General features: G+C 42.2%; 1 protein-coding gene across 7 annotated transcripts in view; it reads left to right on the forward strand.

The window, feature by feature from the left end:
- The window catches only part of SAMD4A (sterile alpha motif domain containing 4A), a 232,707-nt gene that overhangs the window by 153,209 nt on the left and 55,912 nt on the right, over positions 1-23,586 (forward strand). The gene's annotated exons all lie outside the window — the stretch shown is intronic.

Genomic DNA, 23,586 nt, shown 5'->3' on the forward strand with positions numbered 1-23,586 from the left:
AGGAGAGGTGGGGCGGGAATGGCTTTGCGGGAGGGGAGAGCAGAGGACACCCTCCTCCTTTTTTGACCACTAAAGCAAAGTACTCTGCCCACAGCTGGGACCAGGGCCAGGAGTCCTCCTCTCTATGGCTCCCCACTTAGGCTGAGCAAAGTGACAAACATGCCACTGGTGCTTCTGTAAAGTGGCAATGTGGGAGAGTGGCCTGCCATTAAACAGAGTTCCCTGATGCTAGTTTGCATGTGTCCCTGAAGACAGCGTCAGTGCATAGATAACTTTCTTGGGGGAAAGCTTTTGCGGTTAGACCTCGTGTGCCTGTTAACATGCAGGAACCCCCAATTAAAAGATCTGAGAGGATTAAGGATTGTCAGTGACAGTTTCTTGGCCTCTACCTCCACTCGGATCTTTTGGCTAATGGGCCTTTTTAAATGGCTTTCTCAGATACGTAAGAATGTTGAATTTTTACTACATTGATTGAAACAGTACTTTAGTGGAATAATCAATCAAAGAAGTACTTAAGATACCGCATTGATAATGCCACAACATGAGAGTTTAAAATTCTTTCGTCCATTTTTATATTTAGTTATTGATAATTTTCAAATTTGGGGAATTAGGTGATTATTGCATCATTAGTTTATTGTGTAAGAGGTTCTGGTGACAGTCGTTTTCACAGACTAGTAATCCAGGGAACAGTTTCACTAACCTCTGTGTGACAGGGAGTGATGGCTTGAACTATTCAAGCAGACACATGCAGGCTGGGATGACAGAGCTTCTTGGCCGGAGTTTCCTGGGTCGGTGACAGAATCCAGTAATTGTTACAAAACTCTTTGATAGCTGGGAGAGATGCGGGCTCTGAGCTTCCTACCCTCTCAAAACTTGGTCTTTTGTATTTTAAGGGGTTGAGTTTTATGTCATTTGTCTTGAAATTAGTCTTGGGTCATCACATTTCCATCTCTGCTGATTTTACACATTCCGGGGTCTTGATAAGATTAGTACAATTTGAGATGGTTATCAGATTGTAGTCAACAGGCACTTTTATATTTCACTGTGGCTACCTCGCCCAACAGAGGGGAAGAAATGCTTAGTTGATTGTCATGGCCTCCTAGGCCTTTGAGCCCAGTGTAGTACTTGAGCTGAAAAGGACTTGGAGGTTTAACAAGGTAACTATATTACGTATCTTGAGAAGAAAGGGGTTAGAGCCCCTTTTCAGAGAATCAGTAAAGAAGATAAGAGCTCAGATCTCTCCTCCAGAAAGTTTCATTCAAACACTTAGGTCATATCAGCACTTGTATTTCAAGAACATCCCTTGAACAAAACATTAATGTCATTGCTTTATCCCTCTGCATTGTCGATGGTGGTTAAATTGTGCTTATCAAAACTGCAATCCTTTGGGTCATTCATTCGCTTGTGCTTCTATCAAATATCTCCTCAGCACCTGGGAGGCAGCTTGACAAAGTGGGCAGGACAAGGACTTTGGTGTCACTGCTTCCTGCATCCAAATCTCAGACCTGAAATTAGCTAACTGCAACTTGGCTGAGTTACTTCACCTCTCTGAGCAAGGTCCCCACTTGTAAAATGGGAACATTCATGATACCTGCCTGCAAGGGTTGTGGTGAGGGTAAATGAGATTATGTATGTAAATGCCCAGCGCTGGCCAGGGCTGGCAACCGTAAGCACTCAGTAAGTGTCTGCTAAATGAATGAGAGAGACTGGGCAAGACAGTGAGAAGCGAAGTGCTAGCACTAACCGCCAGACTCTGTGCCCTCATTTGCATTGTATCTTTCCTGAGCCCAGACCATGCAGCATGGTCTAGGGGGACTTGAGTCTGCTGTGACCATTTCACTGCAATAGAAAATGGTTTGGCCTTAAGTCTTCAGATGCCAAGATAGAAGAGTACCAGCTTGTTTGAGGAAAAGCAAAGAAGGTTGCTGGCTGAAAAAGAGTGAGTGAGGTAGACAGCAGTGGGAGAGGTTGCAGAGGTAAGAGGGAGGGAGACATCCTACAGGGTATTGTGGGCCATTGCAAGAACTTTGACTTTTGCTCTCAGCAATCCCATTGGAGGATTTTTGGCAAACGAGTGATGTGATCTGACTCATGTTTTAAAGGGATTGTTTTGGCTGCTGTGTTAAGTAAGAATAGATTGTACCAGGACAAGGACAGAAACATGAAGACTGGTTAAGAGACTATTGCAGTAATCCAGGCAAGACATTGATGACTTGCACCAGAATGGCTGCAGTAGAAGGGGGGAGAAGTGGTCAAGTCTAGATGTAATTTTGAAAGTACAGCCAAAAGGATTTCCTGACAGAATAAATGAGTTGTGAGGGGAAAAATTCAAGAATGACTTCAGGGTTTTTGCTTACACAACTTGGAAGGATGGTACTGCCATCAGTTGAAATGAAGAAGTCTCTATTATTGAGGAGGTTTGGGGGTAAGATTGGGAGTTCAGTTTCATATGTGATGAGTTTATACATCTGTTAGACAATCAGAGATGTCTAGTAAGCAATTGGATATATGAGCATGCAGTTTGGGAGAGAAGACTGACCTAAGATAGACTTCTGGGAGTTCAGCACATGGGTGATATTTAAAGCTATGAAACTATGAGATGAGATTACCATAGTAGAGATGCAGATAGAGAAGAGAACCAAGGGCTGAGCCTGAGTACATCAATATGAAGGCTGGGAAAAAGCAGAGGAGGCAGCAAACCAAGGAGAAACCATTGAAGTTGGAGAAAACTCAAGTGTGTATATGTGTGTGTGTGTCAAGGCAAATGAAGAAAAGGTTTCAAGAAGGAAAAAGTGATCAACTGAGTCAAATGCTACTGATAAGTCCAATAAGATGAGGAACAAGAAGTGACCATTGGATTTATCAAAGAGAGATCTTAGAGATCAGTTGGAAGTGCTTCACACATGATAGGCGTTTAAGGGATGAAGAAAGTTGAGTTAGTGATTCCAAAGAGATAAGAAACAAGATAGGGAGAGAAACTAGCTATAAGCTTGATTTTGGATGTATATTGACTTTGAGAAGGTGCTGGCACATTGAGATGGAGAAAATGATACATTAAAAAATAGATGATGGAACCACACAGATTTTTGGAAGGAAGGGATTAAGATGAGGCTAAGAGTAGAGGGCAAAACCTATGTTCTAATCTAACAAGAATCAACCAATTTTCATCCATTTAGACAGAGGAGAGAGTACCTTTTATTGATTACAGAAGTTAAATCAAATGAGATCTCACAGGATCTTTGAGCTGGGGCTTTTCTTCCATGAGATAAGAGGAGAATGGGTTGGGACAATTGAGCCTATGAAGCGTCATTTTGGAGAGCATCAAGGTGTTCCAGACGAGAGGGGAGAATCTATTTTCAGTACCTAGTTCTCCTTTTAAGGCTACTCAGGGGTCTGATGACTTAGAGCAAGAATGTGCAGATTCTTCATCATGAGCCTGTGAGACCAGAAAGGACCAAGGTATTGGCTGTCACAAATCATGGCCTTTGTATTGACCATCACAAGCAATTCCAAATACAACATGCCTAGAACCTGGCTTAGCACCTTTAGGTTTGCTTTCTGTCTCAAGTGTTCCATAGAAAAAGGAAACTGTCCAGGAAAAGAACCATCCAGGTTTTCTTAAGAGCCCACAGAATTTCAGTGTGGTGAGGTCAGTGCCACCTCCATTGCCCCAGACTGACTTTCTAACCATTTTCTACTCTTCACTGGCAGAACTTGACCTGGGAGAAAACTATGTGCTGCAGTTACAAATGAAAGGAACTTGTTTCTATTCAAATCATTGCCAATACATGATTTCTCTTAGCATTCTTTACATTTGGATTTGAAAACATGCCAACCTTTGCTAGCCTAGACGAGGCAAGAACTCAGGAACTTTGCGTTACGGAAATTATTCCAAAGTGCTCCGTTTGAACTGCCCAGTTCTACAGTCTCGTGGTGTAGCTTGGAACCTTAGTATTTCTTTTATTAATCTAAATTGATTTTTCTGATGATAAAAGCAATACATTAAAATTTGGGGGGTACCATAGATCATGAAAAGTAAATTAACAGTAATCACTGCATCGTGCTTACTACATGGGGTATTCTTCAAAACGCTTGACATAAATATTAGTTCATTTAATTCTTATAATCCCACAATGTGGCTGTTATTGTTATTCCCATTTGACAGATAAGGAAACCGAGGCACAGAGAGGCCAAGCAACTTGACCAATGTCACAGACCATCCAAGTCTTGTACCCCAAGTATGCCTGCTTTGCACTGACTCATATACTGAGCATTCTGTGTCCCAGTTCTTGGTTGACATATTTGCCTCCCCTTCCTGATGATGAACTCTTTGGGGACAGGGGTTTTGTCTTCTTTATCCCTCTTTCCCAGCACCTTGAACACCCTCAAAAAGTCACAGAAATGCTGGAGATGGCAAATCCCTGGCACGTGTTCAGCTGCCACTCTCCTGTGGTAGAGCATCTCTTAGATAATGGCTGTCTCCTGCTAAGCCCAGATGTGGCCTCTGCGTCCTCCTCAATATGCCCCTCAAGGCAGCCACTATAATTCAATAAGAGATGGCATGTGAGCTGCTGAAGCCTGTCTGCCCGCCCTGCCAGAAACGTTTGCTGAACAGTAGGGACTTAATAAATTCCTGGGCTCACTAGGCAGATGTTCATGAAATTAATGAATTTCCAAAATAAATAAGAAAGTGTCCTTGGGAATTCACTAAATATTTGGCAATAATATTGATCATTTAGCATTCTGTCATCATCCTGACTTACGTTACCAGCTTGGTCTCAATACTAACAGACTTTTAGTAACATACTGTGATCTTGATTGTGGAGGTAGTTATATGAATTTATATAGGTCATAAGATGTGCAAATATATACCAAAAAAAATAGTGTGTACAAAAACTGCTGAGATCTGAGTAAGGTCTATAGTCTTGTTAAGGGTGTCGTGTTAATGTCAGTTTCCTAGTTTTGGTAATACACTACAGTTGTGTAAGATGTCATCTTGGGCGATGCTGGGGGGATGGGTACATGAGACCTCTCTATGTAGTATTTTTGCAATTTCTTGTAGATCTTTAATTATTTCAAATTGAAAGTTAAAATGTAAAAACTACTGGGGCATCCTGTGCCTTGATATTTCTTGGACTTTGGTCCTTGTTTCTCAGCCTTCCTGCAGGGTGGAGGGTCCATCCCTTCGTGGAAAGGATGGCTGCTGGGCCCCAGAGAGCCAACACCTGAAACAAAACTACTTCAGCAGGGCAAGGTGAAAAGGAGGAATGTTGTGGGTCTCAGGAAATGGGGCTCCTTTGGGAACCCTGAATCTGCAACTGAAAAAAAAAACAAACCAATTCCATCAGCCCCTCAGGCAGCCAAGGCCAGCTCTTTCAAAGATACCCGTTTGGCGCAAGAAGTCCTTTTCTCTCTGCCCTTCACATTTTCTTACAAGGCTGCCAGCTACTTCGAGCTCATTCCAGCCATCCTGTAAAAAACCATTAGAACACAAATATTCAAGGGGAGGAGAGAGAACACTCAACTTTGGGCAGGCCTGATAAGAAGAGGTCTTGGCAAGTGGTCTCCTGGAAACTGAAAAGAGGGGCAAGGCTTGGAGACCTTGCTTCTGTCTTGCAGGCTGCAGGTCATCCCCATCCTAAGCCTTAGGAGCCACTGGTGTCCTTTGGAGTTCCTTTAAAATTTTCATGGAATTATTTTGTCTTTTACCAACAGACTTTCTTTCTTGGTTTCCAATTTCTTGGAAAATTTCTTCCTCCCCAAAACGTAGCCAACCTGGCATGTAACTGAAAAATTCCCTTAGATCCTTAACCCCTCATTTGCTCTTCAAAGAGGTAACTCTAGTTGCTTTGCTTCCTTTGAGAAACATTTATAACAGCTGGCATGATATATTTTTAGCTTAAGCTTCCTTCCCCTTTGGGGGAACCTTTTTTTAAATATGGCCCTGGCCTTCCTGATATGACATTGTGAAGATGGCTCAGTGATATCTCAGAGGACCCAATATTGCCACTGCCTGATCCTTCTCCTGTTTCCAAGAGTCCAAAGGTTGTACAGGATGGTACTTTTCCTCACTGTGTCTAGTGTTTGTTTTCTGGGGCTTGGGGAAGAACAATCAGAAAAAACACTATAGTAAGCAAGAAGCCTGCTAGTTTATTATGCATCAGAAATCCCACTGCTTGGGAAAAGTCAAAGACCTCCATGGTACACATGCCTTGGGTCATGAGGCTGTACCATCCGGCCCCTATCCAAGAGGAGTTTTTTAGACTCTAATGACAGTGAGGGTTATTAAACACTAGATGAGCTCCAGAGGAAGGCAGTAGTGTTTCTAATTCCCCACTGTACTTCAAAAATAGGATGGATTCTGGCTGGAATAAATGGCTTAAATTGGACTAGCCTGGAAGAGGGGAGGAAGAAGATGAACAGCCTGGCTCCTTTAAGACTTTTTCTGAGCCCTGTAGTCTTAGAATTTCTATTATTTCACAAGATTTATAGTCTAACAGTGGCACTCCACGAACAATGGGACAAAAAAATCTTCTAATCTTGCATTTACTTTTTCTTTTCTCACTTTTAAGACTTCTGGGGACAAACTCAGGTTACACTGAGGAAAGATGTATCATGAGTGTAGCTTATCTTTGATGTTGTTAACATTAAGCAAATTAAACCCTTGAATTTCATGGTGACAGGTGAGGATAAATTTTAGTAGAAGCAATTACTATTAATCTGAGGTATATTTCCTAATTCTTGAACACTGTAGGTATCATTCCTGCCATCACCTACCCCCACCCCAGTCCTCGACATTCTGTTAGGTAAAATACGGTCTTAGAAAATCTCAGGTGTAAGTCAAGTAAGAGAAGGGATATGCAGATGGGGAAGTGAGGTAGGCAGGGGGCTTCCAAAATCTGGAAAGTGCTATAAAGGATTTTTGTGGATTGGAGAAAGGCTAAAACTCCCAACGTACCCTGGGATAATCATTCTTTGCCAAAAGTCTGGACCATTCTCATAGACAAATTCCGTGGCTACAATTAGAGAGTAGAGCCAATGAGAGCACAGGGTTTGCTTTAGAGATTTGTTTCACAGCCAACCTTGCTGAGATGCATCCTTTTGGAAAAGCCCAGCAAAACCCATATGGATCTAAAAATTTATAACAGATTATTTTATACTTTAGCCTTCTCCTTTGCACAGTAAGACATTGCAATGCAAAGGGAATTATAAGGCTATAAGTGGCATTTTAGATATTCAAGTTTGGGGTATAAATGATGAGGCAGTCTTGATCAAAATCAAGAACTTGGCTTTGAAGTCAGATGTCTTGGTTTTAAATTCCAGCCCCACCAATAACCGGGTATGTGACCATGGACAAGTTACTTGACCTCTAAACCTCCTTTCCTCATCCATAAAATGGGAATACATTTCGGTAGGAGATCTCTTAATTGGCTTGATAGGGTGGATGGTTGATGTGTTAATTGCAATAGCTGTTTAAAGCAGGAAATCATTAAAAAGGCTTAAGACCTTAAACATATTATTTTAACTTGAAGTGTAAATACATTCATGTGCCGTCTTTTGTATCGTGAGGTGGTCCTTTCTCTGAGGACAGGGCTCCTGACTGAGGCTGCTCTTTGTTTTTCCTGTATAAATCACACGCTTGATGCACTATTGTCTGTTTTCCTTAAAATGGAACCGGAATTTGAAGGCATTTGCAAACACAGAGCGCAGAATCTTTCTAGATTCTGGTTTTTCTCTTTTTATAATTTAGCTTATACTTTCCTCACTAACACTGAATTCAACAGATTTTTTTAAAGTAAAACAATGGATATTTCTAAAGCTTGTAACAGAGTTTTTAAGCAGTTAACTTTATTTATAATTCATATGTTATTTCTGTTATACTTTTTAAAGTGATACATTTACAATAGTAAGTACAACTGGCATAAATAGATTTGGTGACAAATTCAACCTTCTCTTGGGACACCAATAAGTCAGCTGATGGGAGCAGAAGTGCACAAGTAAATTCTAGTTTGTAAAGAGTCCGTGAGCCACGGGCATCTGTGAATAGTTGGAAGGGAATGGAAAGTACCGGTTGGTCCAGTAAGTTGGTTAAGTGAAGATGAGTTAAGAGAGCTTCTTAGGGTTGTGAGGATTAAATGAAAAATGCATGTAAAGCACTTGCCAATAGGAGATACTCAACAGATAATAGCCCTCATTATTATTATTTATGCACTGGTTGTTAATGCTGATACAAGTTAGGGGTGGTTCATCCACCAGCCCAGGCTCTGTGGTAAACTAGGGTGGAATAGGCTTCCTAGGGCAGCTCTATGACACGGCTCTTCCAATAGGCTCAACATTTTGGCAAGGTAGCTCCGAATTCACCTGGAATCTCAAAGCATTGTGGGCTCCCCTACAAAGTCTGAGAGGTTTTGATTCCCAAGAGTGTCTCTAATTTGGTTATAAGGCTGACAGTGTGACTGAGGTCAGCCAGTCCCTGAATCGGGATCTGAGCTGCAGACCCTAAATTCAAGGTAAGCCTTGTCATATAGCTCACGGCTGTTCAGGAATGAGTTTTGTCAATAGTCGGCGAGGGTGGATGTCTTGCAAGCAAAGATGTGTTGCTTGAATGCTTTCTTTTTAATCTGTGCGATTTGTGAGAAAGAATTTAAAGCTTTGTATGGTCACAGTTCTTTCCCTAATTTTCTGTTGGTGATGATCTCTCTCTAGCTGGAGACAGCTGCATAATTTTTATTTGCTTCTAGAGTTATTCTCTTGATCCTCTTCCCCAGCCACTCCATCTGTATGCGGTTCAGAGAGCAGGCTAATTATGGGGTACTGGAGAAGCAGTTGCTCAGAGAAAAGCTCTTTAAGTGCTCGACTCGGGTAGCTCAACGCCAGGGTCATGCTCGTGACCATCTCCTCATTCACGTCCACACGTCTGCCTGTGAGCTGCCTTCCATCCTTTTGCAGTTGCATGAACAAACTTTTCAGAAAGGTCAACATGAGAAACAAGTGCTTTTTCTTAAAGGACAGAGCAAGTAAAGGATTTCATGTTTACTTCTTAGGTCTTCACACTGGAAAAATAGCCACCAAGTGGCCGAGAACAAAGATATGTTCCTATACTTAACACAGGTTTTGTATTTTTGGCTGCCCCTGCACTGGCTTAGGAGCAAGATGCTTCATACACTCAGGGGTCAAACTCTCAAACTGGCGTGACTCCAAGCAAAAGGGCTGCTGAAATTCCTTGACCCAGGAGATTGCTTTGCCCGCAGGTCAGTTTTTTCAACTCCACTTCATCCTATCGGGTAATTGATTTACTTCTGGAGATGTTTACCCTATGAGACCTCTCTGCCACCTAAATGGCATGGGCTGAGAGATACAAAACACTTAAGAATCCTGACTTTGGGAAGAGGGTACAGAGAAATACCTTTCCCCTCTGCCCCTCCCTCTTTTAAATCAATCAGCTTAGATTCTGTTGGAATCATCTAGACTGGCAAAGACTTGGGGCCCTTGGTTGAGCTGTTAGAACTCTAGAAGAAGCCTGCTTGAAAGCCAGATTTGTCTTCGATGTAAAGAATCTATAGACTCCCACTAATTATTAGAGAAATGCAAATCAAAACTACAATGAGGGGCTTCCCTGGTGGCGCAGTGGTTGAGAGTCCGCCTGCCGATGCAGGGGACATGGGTTCGTGCCCCGGTCCGGGAAGATCCCACATGCCGTGGAGCGGCTGGGCCCGTGAGCCATGGCTGCTGAGCCTGCGCGTCCGGAGCCTGTGCTCCGCAACGGGAGAGGCCACAACAGTGAGGGGCCCGCGTACTGCAAAAAAAAAAAAAAAAACTACAATGAGGTATCACCTCACACCAGTTAGAATGGGCATCGTCAGAAAATCTACAGAAAACAAACGCTGGAGAGGGTGTGGAGAAAAGGGAACCGGCTTGCACTGTTGGTGGGAATGTAAATTGATACAGCCACTATGGAGAATAGTATGGAGTTTCCTTAAAAAACTAAAAATAGAATTACCATATGACCCAGCAATCCCACTACTGGGCATATACCCTGAGAAAACCATAATTCAAAACCACACATGCACCCCAATGTTCATTGCAGCACTGTTTACAATAGCCAGGTCATGGAAGCAACCTAAATGCCCATCGACAGACGAATGGATGAAGAAGATGAGGTACATATATACAATGGAATATTACTCAGCCATAAAAAGGAACGAAATTGGGTCGTTTGTAGAGACGTGGATGGACCTAGAGACTGTCATACAGAGTGAAGTAAGTCAGAAAGAGGAAAACAAATATTGTATATTAACGGAACCTAGAAAAATGGTACAGATGAACCAGTTTGCAAGGCAGAAATAGAGACACAGGTGTAGAGAACAAACATATGGGCACCAAGGAGGGGAAGTGGCAGGAAGAGTGGTGATGGTGGTGGGATGAACTGGGAGATGGGGATTGACATGTATACACTAATATGTATAAAATGGATAACTAATAAGAACCTGCTGTATAAAATAAATAAAATTAAAAATTAAAAAAAAAATCTATAGACTCCCAACACCACATCGTTCCAATGGGAACTTTGATGAAATTTCTACCTCAAACAAATCCGTGATGGTCATAAGGATCCCATTGGGAACCTGATCTCTAAGCCCATCACAAGTAGAGTTGGGTCTTCCTTTGGTGCTGGAGAAGTTTGCTTTTCCTCAAGTCCCACAGTTCAAATATGAGTCTGACTGTCCTGAATTGCCCCAGTTTGCATCACCACCCAAATCTATCCATGGAGGTGGCCTAGTTTTTACGATTGAAGGGAGAGTTTGGGCAAATAATCCCATATTTCTCAACGTTCCCTCCTCTGTTATACTTTGGCTAATTCAAGAACACATTCTGGTAGAATGGATCTGGCAGGGTTGCTAATTTACACTGATGGCAGAATCAGAGTCCAGAAGGGTCTCAGGCAATATCCACTTGTGGTTCAGAGCACATGCTTTGGAGTCAGACCAACCTGGGTCTGACTGATTCCACTGATTCCCAGTTCCACTGATGACTAGCTGTGTGACCTTGGAGAGATGCCTTAAGCTCTCTTGGCCTTTATTTTCTCATATTTAAGAAGGGGATAATAATCCCCACCCATGAGTGATTGTGAAATTCCTCTCTGAGCCTAAGTACAGTCCTTTTTTTTTTGAAGACAAAGATTTTACACCAACCCTCCTGATCTTAAAACTTGTGCCCCTTCAGTTCTAGGACATTTTCTCAAATTTTAAAAATAATTCTCTCTGATTTTAATCAGATAATAGCTTTTCTCTTTTGATCATCTAATTTCCTTAACTTTCCCTTTCTTGTCTTCAATCTTTTTGCTCTACTTTTAGTTTTCCTGTTCTACTTTCTGGTTGATATCTTTATCTTCTACACCTACTATATAATTTTTAATTTTTGCTATTATATTTTCAAATGGCAAGTGTTCTTTTTCTTTGAATGTTCCTTTTCGTATTGCATTCTGTTCTTGTTTCATGAGTGCAAACCTTTTCTAATATCTCTAAAGATGTTACAGTTGAGTGTTGGAGTCTTTTTCAGCTCCCAACATTGTCTGTGCTTCCTTGAGTTAATTTTTCTGTTTGTTTTGGACCCTGTATCTCAAGCAAATGTCCTTTCATTTAAAAGGAAGGCACTAGAACTTGTGTTCAGGAGAAAGATTCTAAGAAGATAGGATAGTTGCCTGATTTTGTGGGGTGGGAGAGAGTATCTGAGGTTGTCCCTGTACCTTAGACATACTTTCTACCAAACCTCGTGTCTTCAGCCCCTCCCAGCACCCCTGCCTTCAGAGGTACCTGATCTTGGAGTCCTAATCTTCTTGGGAATTCTGCAGCGTAAACTGTCATGCTTCCACTGCTGTGGGCATATGTGTCCCCTTTCTTTGGTCTACTGAGTCAGTTACCTTCATGTCCTTCTGTTTCCCAGCTTCCAAAATTTTGTTGATTTCAGTGGTCTACTGATACCCATTGTCATCTCCTGTCATTTCTCTGTGTCCTTTTCCTTGTGCATTTATGCCTTTGCTGTCTTTTTAATGAGTTTCCCGAAGGAACGGTAACATCTCCATATGTTGGAAGTCTATTTTAACTTGTTTATTTGTTTATTATCTATCTCTCCCACTTGATTATGAATTCCAAGAGGCCAGGGACCTGGCCTTGTTCACTATAGTATTCCTACTGTCCAAAACACTCCCTGGCGTATCATGGGTGTTGAATAAATACTTAATGAATGTATGCATGAATGAATGACATGTAATATAGATCTCTTTGTACAATGCTTACAGCCCAATAAATGATAACTATCTTAAGCATAATCATTCTGTCTTTGAAGATTAAGTATTGAAACCAAACTTTATGCTACTCACAGCCATTGATTTTAAATGGGGACAAATCTATCTCTTAAGTTAAAATATTTAATGAGAAGCATCTGAAATATCTTAACCTCCCCTAGAGCACCTTCTTCAAGCCCAAACTTTTCCTGATAGTGATCTTCCCACCATAACTCTCTTTACTACTAGGATGTCACCTGTTTCTGTTAAATTAAGGTCTGCATTTGAAAGGTAAGAGACTGCCTGAAAATCCCATTTCCAAGTAGAAGCACTCCTGGAACTAGTTCCCCTCGTTCATAATGTGACCTTCTGCCTGTCACCTACCTTCCTTCAGATTCCATTGTCTTATCTGGAAAGTAGGCTGGGGAGAACTGAAAGATTGATTAAATGATCCCTGAAGCTTTTGCAGGCTCTAAAATGACAGATTCTGTGGTTCTGGTAATTACCAAGTGTCAATAAATAACCATCTCTAGGGCCCAGGTGTTACGATGGTGACATCCCTGTGAAATTGCCCAATCTTTTCAAATGGCAGATTGGTCAATTCATTAGATAATTAGGTATATAAATGATGGCTTCCAGGTATACATATAGACATCCCAGTTTTAAACATCTGCATAAATATATTGTCACAATAAAAACCACAGAATTAAATAAATACAACCCAAACTGATTAATAGGATTAACTGTATTAGAGAAACCAGCCTTCCACTGGTGAAGATTCTGGCCGAAGGAGGTGTTGCTTTTTCCAATCTGCAGACAATCCCTGACTTCACATCAGTGCTGGCAATCTCTCTGACCACTTTGGCAAAAACAAGAGCGTCCTGTGGCAGGTCTTGAGTGGCGGATGGCTGAACAGTGGTGGGCAGCCAGTATGAGAAAAACAGGTGCACAGAGTGCCCAGAACTGGAAAATGCCAACCCACTGTGAAGATGCGACAGCTCTGCTTCTGGAAAAACCCAATGGCATACTGTTGTTTTTGGAGACCCTAGACCCTGCTGTGTTTGGGTTACATTGTTTATGACGTTGTACATAGGCCTCAACGTTGGGGTCCTGCAGTGTGTCACTCTGGTGTTAAACGAGGGATTATCTGTTTTAAATCGCAGATCTATTAATCTCCCCCTCTCTATCAATGACATTGATATAAAGACTAATGACCATTGATATAATTTCAGTGATAAAGACCAAAAACATAGGGGCTCTAGTATTAGCTTCAATATCAATTTTGTTGAGTGACCTTGACAATTGCTGTTATCTCTTTCAGCCTCTGGTTCCTTAAGTGATAAAATGGCAAGGGGGTAGACTGGATGATTTCTAAATCATATTCTTAAAGAAGTCCTTTCCTCTTTTAAAGTTCTGGAATTCTGAGATAGTTGGGGAGTAAATAAATGAGGAAAACAAATTGTGGTGCTCCTGACACCTTCCAGTCTTCTGAAAATAATATTCTTGGAGGAAGGGCCTAATAAATGCAACACCGTCTTTAAAACCCCATCAGGACCAACTCCATTGGGTATCTAAACAACAACAACGACTTTTCAATAAAACATAGGGGGACTTCCCTGGCGGTCCAGTGGTTAAGACTTCGCCTTCCAATGCAGGGGGTGCAGGTTCGATCCCTGGTCGGGGAGCTAAGATCCCACATGCCTCATGGCCAAAAAAACAAAATATAAAAGAACAGAAGCAATATTGTAACAGATTCAATGAAGACTTTAAAAACCAATTCTCTTAAGGGCTTGACTCAGGAATGAGGAGCTCTATACCCACCCTATTGGGCACCTGGTGAGTCAGTGTTCATTTTATGGGGATGCTTCTTGAAGCACAGCTTTCTGTTTAGGGAAACTTCATGGTTATCTTACATCTTTAAAGGGGGAATAAAAACTAGGTTGTTTCTCTTAAGTCTGCTGCTCCTCTAGCATTTAATTTTTTTGTTGTTTGTTTGTTTTGGCCATGCTGTGCAGCATGCAGGATCTTAGTTCCCAGACCAGGGGTCGAACGTGTGCCCCCTGCAGTGGAAGCATGAAGTCCTAACCTCTGGACTGCCAGGGAATTCCCTCTAGCCTTTAATTTAAAATGAAAGGATCTTGGTTTGGCTTTTTGATGCAAATGCTCATCTGACTCTGCCCTCAGAACGCCCACACAAGACCAAAACCGTAAGCTCTGTGAGCTAGTCAGGGAAAGCCCAAGTGGAAAAGAGATGCTTCCCAGGCAGCTGAGCAGGTGATTTCTAATTCAGTTATAGGGAATCTTCATGCTACTGAGAGCCGCGGATTTTAAGTGACTGCATGGAATAGCCAAAGAAACAACATGCACATTTACCATAGAAGCAAGAGGGAAGAGAAGAGCTTTTCTGATTTTTATGCATTTCTCCCGACACTGTCATTCTCAAATGGAGAGCCAGGATTCAGAGAAGCGTCTTGGTCCTGGTGCATTACCACCTCCTCAAAAACTCTGATCAGTCCTTGAGATACTGTAGCAAATTAATTGAAATTGAAATCACCTAAAATTTTTACTTCCTTCAGCAATTCTTCACCTTCATGCAAAGTGTTACTTAAAATATTAACAATGCCTTACAGCTCGTAGCAGCTGTGTGCTTCTGAATGATAGAAGGTGATGGCTTAATAAGTGATAGAAGATACTGTTTGCATCTGTGCTGCCCTGTCTTTTATTATTCTCTTTTTTGGCACCTGTAGCCCTAGTCACTAGCATAGTGCCCTGTGCATAGAAATGTTAGCTAAGTGTTTGTTGGGTGAGTGAGTGAATAAGGCAGTTAGCTTAAAGGTAAAAAATGTATTTCAAAAGGATCTTGCATACATCATCTTAGAAGGCCTTCGTCATCCTTCCTAATACCCAGCATATGCCCAACACAGAGCAGATGCTTAGCGAGTATTGGATTGATGGATGGATGGATGGATGGATGGATGGATGGATGGATGGATGGATAATACGGACAGCATGTGATCCCACAGCAACCCTGGGAGGTATGTAGGAGAGGTATTATCACTGTTGTAACTATTTTCCAGATGAGTACTATGAGACCCTGAATGAGGAGGCAGTGGACCTGCCCGGGGTTTTGGATATTGAGTGTTCAGTGTCAAGGCCCAGTGTCAGGGCTGGAGTTCTTTCTTCCATGAGAAACAGTGTGGAGTTGGGCTGAAGAACACAAGTGAAGCTTGCAAGTCAGAGAAGCTTGGGTTTTGAAACCTGACCCTCGCCCCTTCCTAGCTGTGTGATCTTTGCCAAGCCCCTCACCCTCTGCACCTCAGCTTCCTCTCGGTGAAACGTGTGTTTGTACGTGGGGGAGGAGTAATGATAGAACCCACCGCATAAGGCATTAAATGAGGAGTGACTGGAACAATGTGAGGGCGCATTTGGCAGTGCCCGACACTCGGCCGGCCTTAGTGATGGTAGCTGGTGCTGCGGTTGTGCTCACCCTCGTGTGGCCTCCTCTTCAGGGAGAAGGTTCAGGAAAGGTGATCCTAAGGATGTGCTTTTGGGTTGTGTTTGGGGAAAGGACAGTACAGAATCCCCAGCCTAGGGCCGGGAAGAAAGAAAGAGACTAAAGAGACAGAGCATTCATTCGTTCAGTCACCCTTCCATGAAAGCCTAAAATGTGCGGGAGAAAGGAGAGCATTGGGATGAGCCAGGAAGGGGAGGGATGAGATCAGTTAGTACCTTCCCTGGTGCAGAATGTAGTCTGCAGTGAGCAGCTGGCAGCTCCTTTACCCTGACACCCTCGCTGGATGTCCTATCAGTATTACAAGGCAGACTTTTTAAAAAATATGGGGAAATAAACAATGCGAGGAAAATGTCTTGTCCAAATGAGAATGGCACTGCATAAACATGCTAATAGTGTCATAGCAGATTGGCTTAGGGAGGGGCTGAGAGATCATCCTCTGGGCTGTAATGGCTTTTTCAGTGTTGTGCCCTCAGCTTGTAGAGCTTGACACACGGGCACCCAACAAATGTCTGATGAATGAATGAAGGAAGGAGTTCAACTAGTCCAACCTCCTTGTTTTGCATATGAGGAACCCAGTGTCACCTAGCTGTGTTATACGTTCTTAGCTTGAACTTCTAAGTATAATGGAAGTACTTAGAATCTTCAATAAGGACTTCTGGCAATTGGTGTTGCTTACCACTATCAGGGCAAAGAGAAGATCTCGAGAGGGTTTCTTTTCTTTTTTTTTTTTTTTTTTGCGGTACGCGGGCCTCTCACTGTTGTGGCCTCTCCCGTTGCGGAGCGTAGTCTCAGTGGCCATGGCTCACGGGCCCAGCCGCTCCGCAGCATGTGGGATCTTCCCGGACCGGGGCATGAACCCGTGTCCCCTGCATCAGTAGGCAGACTCTCAACCACTGCGCCACCAGGGAAGCCCGAGGGGTTCTTTTCTTTAATGGAAAAGAAGGTGATTCACATGCCCTGACCCTCCAAAATGGAAATGAAACGCGAACACTTAAAATGAGTGGGAGGAAAGGAAAGACCAGATTGAGTCTGAATCAAAAGAACATTATTCTGATTGGGGCAGAGAAAAGATTGTCTGTAGATAAGAATTCTGAAAGGACAAGGAAGACATTTCTTTTGGTATGACAGGCCATGGTAGAAAATTCATCTCTTGTAAATCTGTGAAACACTATCAAGCAATCAGAGATATTTTTCATACTGCACATAATACTGAAAATGCTCTGTGAATATCATTAGACTGGCTAGTACTTTGAGTTGATCTTTCAGTTAGCAGTGTTGGTTAATATTGGGTTATTCTTACTCTGACGACTAATAACTAATATTTCTGTAGGACTTCACAGTTTAAAAAACACTTTCATGTACAGTAAATGATTTAATTTTTCAGCAATCTTATGATGGAGCCTTTGATAGCTACTGCTGGAGAAAACTGAGGCACAGAATGGCCACATGTCTTCCAACCCAAATCCCAAATTCTTATTCAGCAGGCTGCATTTGCTGTAGATGATGCCTCCCCCAGTGTCAACAGAACAGGTGTCAAGCCAGTAAGTCAGAGCTGGGTGTGTAGCCAGTACATCTTAACCTTGAATGTGCACACAAATCTCCTGGGATCTTAAAATGCAGGTCCTAATTCTGGGTCTGGGGTGAGGCCTGAGAGTCCAGCCTTTCTAACAAGTTCCCAGATGTTGCTGTTGCTGCCGGTTCATGGATCTAGAACACATTTTTTGCTACTTGTGAATCAGTTATGCTCTCACCTACCGAATGTCCAGACCAGGAGAGAATGTACTCAGAGCTTTCTGCAGCTGATTCATGTCCAGAGAGAGCCTGAGGCTGACCCCTGACCCTCTCTTCCTGCCTAGCAAGGATGAAGTGGCCACAGCAAGAGGCAGGCACTATTGCCCAGGAGTCAAAACATTGTATAGGGAGTCTTTAGAAATTTCTGCCCAGATATCATTCACGTTGGAATTCTGGTTCCAAAATATCTATTTTACCTGGAGGGCAGGACAAGAGTGATAAAATCCTAGACTGAAGAGCCTGAACAGAATTCTGCATGTGAAGCCAAAGCGATGATGTGTATGTTTTCTTTTGAAGTGACTTAAAGAGTAAAAAAGTGCCCATTCTTTGGGGGCATTTTATTAAGACCAGGCGGCCAGCCTGGGGAGGTTTGCAATGTCCAGGATGTGGGCAGAGTTTGAGGGGAACACTGAGGTAAGAAGACAGCCCAGGACGGTGGTTCTCAGCCTGGCTAGCCATTGAAACCACTCACATGCATCAGAAAGTATGAACGCTCTGACTGCACTACAGGGATTTTCAGTTACTTGGTCTGGGCTGGGATCTGGGCATTGGGCTTATTTTTAAGGCTCCAGAGGGGTTGAATGTGCAGCCAGGGTTGAGAACTGCTAGCCTAAGACAAAAATGCTCCAGGAAGGAAGACGGAATGAAGAATTGGATCCATAACTATATTAGTCAGTTCTCATTATTTGCAGTGCCGATGTTCTGTGAAGTCCCTGTGAACACTGACTTAGCAAACACTGAACCCCCCTGCTGCTAGGGGAAATACTAGACTAGGTTCCTGCAAACCTCATGACATTTTCATTAACCTATCAATACATAACATTATTTTATATATGTTTAAAGACATCTTAGTTAATACATATCGTTGATTCATTAATATCTGCATTCAAGGCCAACAGCACTCTTACTCATGCTGAACAAAACTTGTCCAACACATGTGTTTTCTCCCTAAAGCACATCACAGCCTCTTGCACTGGGCAACACTAGCCAGCACACCAGCCCCACACTTGGGGGCGATTTTAAACAGTAAATCACCAACAAAAAACACCGAAGTTAGAAAAACATGGCGCTAAACAACCTTGTAAAGGACACTGGTTTACAACATGAGAACTGACATGGGAAGGCTGAGCAACAAGGCCTGTTTGACTCCAGCCAGGAACACGTGCTCCAAGGACTCATTTTTTGCCAGTCTGCACAGGTCCGTGAATGACGATGAGAATGCTGTGAATGTTGATTTTTGGTTACAAGAAATTTTTAGCAAGTAGGTGAATTCGCAAATACAGAATCTATGAATACGGAGGATCAGTGATATATAAGACATAATAAAGGAACACACACTGTATAGTTTGTATGCAGGTCAAGGTGGACATAGAAGCAGACAAGCAAAGAGACCTATGGATCTGAGCTGGTTGTCTGGGGTCAGCCCAGCCCCCCTGATCGCCCTACAGCCTGTTCTCTTTGCTGCCCAGATCTTAAGGCTCCAGACAGCCCTCCCCATCTCATATCCAATAAGAAATGAATGCTGTTCAATTCCTGTCCTTAAACTAGAACAGTCCTGGGGCCTGAATTATGCCAGGAACCTCATGCTTGCAGTGTCTCTGGAAGTCTTTTATTGCAGGACTGATTTATAATACCCAAGTCGATGAGTTGAGAGCAATTACGTAAACGCTGTTTCTCTGGGATAGAGAATAACGGTCCGGTTTAAATGAAAAATGCAGTGCCAAGTGAAAAATTCAAATCGTTATGTGTAATTACAGACCGCAGTAAATCAATTTTACAAGCACAGTACCAATCTCACTGTGTCCCAACACCCACAGGGTCAGGTTGTGACAGTTTAAATTTGAGAAGAGGCTGAAGGTGAAGAGAAGGTGGGAATTGGGATGCGTGAAGCCTCAATAGCTTGTCCTGAATCACATGGTGATTCAATCAAATATAATTAAGAAACCAGGAGAACCCAAACCATCCAATTTCTCTTAATTAACACCCCCCAAATAATCTAATTAGCACTGTAAGCTCAAATTGTGGGGTTTTTTTTTTGAATGATCATTTATGTGTATTGTTACACTTGACATTTAGATTGAATGCTTTAATGAAAACAAGAACCAATTCCCTCATCAGTAAATTGCCGGCCGAAATGCTGAGAATCTCCAGTTCTCATTCTTCTATCAAGGAACTAAGTTAAGAATTAGTCAGGACTGCATAATACATTTCTAATTATTTATAACCCGTCTCCTAACACTAGAAAGAAAAGAAAAAAGATTGCTGCTTAATCAAGGCCAAGTTCAGAGTTTCACACTCTGAAATCCTGGCACCGGTCCTGCGTTTGGCTGGTGCTGAGTTGAGACCCTGATGGCAGTAGGATTTTGGCATCTTCTAATGATGCCAGTCCTTGCCTAATCAGTGCTGCTGCATTTAAGAGCCACCTTGCCCTCTTATCTGGGAGCCTTTTAAGCTCCACTGGCAGTGAAGACTTTGCCAGTAGTTCAGCTCAGCTCAAGACAGGAGTTAGTAGACAAGACTCCAAAATGTCCTTTGTAAGCCCCTTTTAAGTGTGACCCCCTTCTCCTCTGGACAACTGCTGCTGGTGGTGTCAAGATGCAAAAGGATACCATGATGATTTGTTCAGTGAGTCTGGTAGTGGCCCTGGGATTGATGCTCTGAGGCGGGGCTTGGTTGCTCAATCATGAAACCCTGGCTATTGCAGTTCCAAATTTGGATTGCATTGCTGGTACCCGCATTCAGTCAGCGGCCGGGGAGTGTTAAACACAGGATGGACAGTGCATTTTGTAAACCTAAGAAGCACTTCCTGAATAGACAATGTGAGCTAACAGTGATTACAATTTGAGAGTTATCTTTTAAGAAAGGGGTAGGAGGGTAGTTTTGTCATCAAACATCTAACTTTCTGAGTTTCTCCACTCTCTTCCTTAAACACAGTGACTGGAGCATTTTTATGGACACACTGGTAAACAAAAAAGGAAATAGCTGCTTCAGTCCACTCGTGGCCACTTGCTTGACTCAAATATTTTCTTTACTTGGTGTCATAATCAAAATGATTCAAATTCTGCAACTCTGTCTAAACTCTTCACTCACCACATGGGTAGAAATTCCACAGACAAACCTAAGGTCTAAGAAGCCTAAGGGTTAAGCACATATAGGTATAACTATAGATATGAAAAGGAACATAATTCAGGAAAGTAAAAGTGAACCCAATATACAGGAACCTTAGAAATGTCTGGGTTGATTCCACAGTCCCTCGAACTGGCTGAAACATCTGCTTCAGTGGAGTCAAGTTACTTCCATAGTTGGTGTCATTGGTTTTGACAGAATGGAATGAGAGGATTTGGGCAGTTTCCTTTTAGGACTGATTGATTTGAAGTTCTACTTGTAACATTCTACTGATTTCTATAAAATGTATATATTGGCTTCTTGTCTAACTTATAAATAATGACAATGTAAAGTCAAACAGCAGTTTTCTAAAATAGATTTTCTACTGGATGACACCCAGTTTTGCCATTATAGAAACTGACAAAAGAGGACAAATGAAATGTACAAAAGATTAATGCAGCAATAAAAGTCTGCCAGAAACATTCTAATTTACTTCTTAAAAGCCTAAACGTTTAAGTGATCATGTGAAGGCAGAAACATACATCTTTGCTCTGCCCAAAGGCCGAGCCTTCTGCGGAGTCATAAGGGCTGACACCAGTGACAAGGACTCACATCATGGAAAAACCTCTCCAGGTGCTTTTCCCTGCGTCAGAACGTGTTCACTTCAATATGGTATGAAAATGAGACTGAACGGGGAGAAAGAGATTTGGCAGTGTGTATCTGTCAGCCCTGTTGTCATGTTCTTTGCGGCTCTGTCTTCTTCTGGAGTCTCCGTTTGTTTTGTTTTGTTGCATAGGCGAGTGTATACTTTCTCTTCAGAGAGCGGGTGGCTTCCTCCCTGGGCTTGTCGGGAACACCCGGTCCGCCCCCTACGTCTTTGCTTTGTAGCATGCTCTTTCTTCTTCCCCCAGGATGGGGTGGAGTCTACAGCTGTTTGGGGGAATCATCTTCTGGTGTCCAGATGTTGTGAGCACTGGTTTTCCAAACTTTTGGACAAGAAGCAGAGCACAAGCATGCAGAGTTGAGGCATATAACCTTTCAGATTTGCTTTTAATCTGTTCCCTGAAGCAATGAGACGGAGCATGTTAATTTTAACCGTAATAATTAATACTCCCTTCCCCCTCCAACCCCCGACACAAATCTGTTCTTGGCCATGAATGTGACTGGTGTTGTCTTTTTTTTGCATGATGTCACTGATTAAATACCCAAGTTTTGTTTTCTTTTAATGTATTCTTGCAGTACTATTAATCTTTTCTTCCCCAAAGATTCCCACCACAGGGCCTCAGATTACTGGTTGTGGCACCACAAAACCAACTAAAGAAGAGGAATCCAGGGTCTAATGTCGTTTCGCCACTGAGCCTTACTCAAAGATGTTGGCTTTTTTAAAAAGCAAATGCCTAGAATTATGCATAGGTGTTAGTGGTGTTAGCAGAACTCTACTCTTTGAAAATGGAAAGCCTTTAGTAACAGTTCCTTAGATGCTCTGAAATCAGTGTTCTCAGAAGAAACTCTTGGGATGGCACCCGAAAGATGCCTGTTAAGCCTAAACTAAGGGAATGGACAGAAACACTCTCCCCAGTAACTTTGAAACAATAGCCATAGCTATTTTATAGCTGGCAATGGCTTGAGCTTTTTCTCCTTCAAACTTGACAAGTATCAAAGCACCTCCTGCAGCAAAACTCTCAAATCGGTGTATTCAGCAAAGGTTCTACTGATACTTCTGAATGTCTTTTGGGAGTAGGTCTAAAAAATATTGTTAAAGTACACCATTAACAACACGTAAGTAGAATATTCCCCGTACTTTTTCATAGCCTGTTGACACACGTAACATGTATCACCCGAGTAGGGAATTGACCTGGCCCTTTTCATTTGGGAAAGAAATTCTAAGTTAATATTTAAAAAATAATATGCAAATGTTTGATTTCCTCATTCTACTTTTTAAAATCCCTAAATTAGAATGAGTTGTTTTTGTAAAGTTTAGTCATACTAGCAATTAGATTGAGTTCTGTCACATGAGCGTCTAGAATTTGAAAAATTAACAAAGCATTAAGTTTTTCTGTGAAGGCCAACTTCTTGAATTAGAAATGGAGAGACTTGCTTAAGAAGAAAGAAGAGTGAAATTGCAAATCGTGTCTATGTGGCTGAACTCATGAGGGCCCGATGAGGTTGCAGAGCCCAACCTTGGGTTGAGAAGACAGGTTACTGGGTTTGATGAAAGAGAATGACATTAGGAGTATGGGTGTACTTAATGCCCTTATTCAAAAGGAAATCAGCTTCAGCAGTCTAGATTTTAGACTCCAGGGCAAAATGCTGAGCCTGGAGATGGGTGGAAACTCACAGTGGTAGCAATGAGACCTGGTGGTGGAGTGAACTTGAGGAGGTAGTATAACTGTGAAAGGCACCAGAGGACTTTAAGCATACGAGTTCCCGAGGCCACTAGTTGCCCGTGGAACTCAGCAAACACAGCAGAGAATAGCAGTCATCTCTGTCATTTATTGAGTTTGGGCCTCAGTTTTTAACAAAAAACTGGGATCCCCATAAAACAATAAGTGTACTTCAAATCTGATGATGAAAAAAATGACAAAAAGAGCTATGAATTCAGCAACTATAAATGAATTTATATTTTATTAATTTTAATACTCTCTACATACGTATAAAAACCACGTATAGCACAGCGTCTCATCTACTAACCGGTACACGTAGGGATTCCCAGGTCCTTCCACTACCCAGGGGCCCCCAGCCCACAACATAGGGATTATTGGATTACATTGCCTTTCAGGGCCTTGCACCTCTGAAATGTTATTAATCTATGCTCATAATACTAATTTTAAAGCATTACTTGCATTCACTGTATAAAGTTAAGGAGAACAGAGAAGTATGCAATGTATCTTCG

The sequence above is a fragment of the Globicephala melas genome, chromosome 2 (assembly GCF_963455315.2).
Source record: "Globicephala melas chromosome 2, mGloMel1.2, whole genome shotgun sequence".
NCBI lineage: Eukaryota > Metazoa > Chordata > Mammalia > Artiodactyla > Delphinidae > Globicephala > Globicephala melas.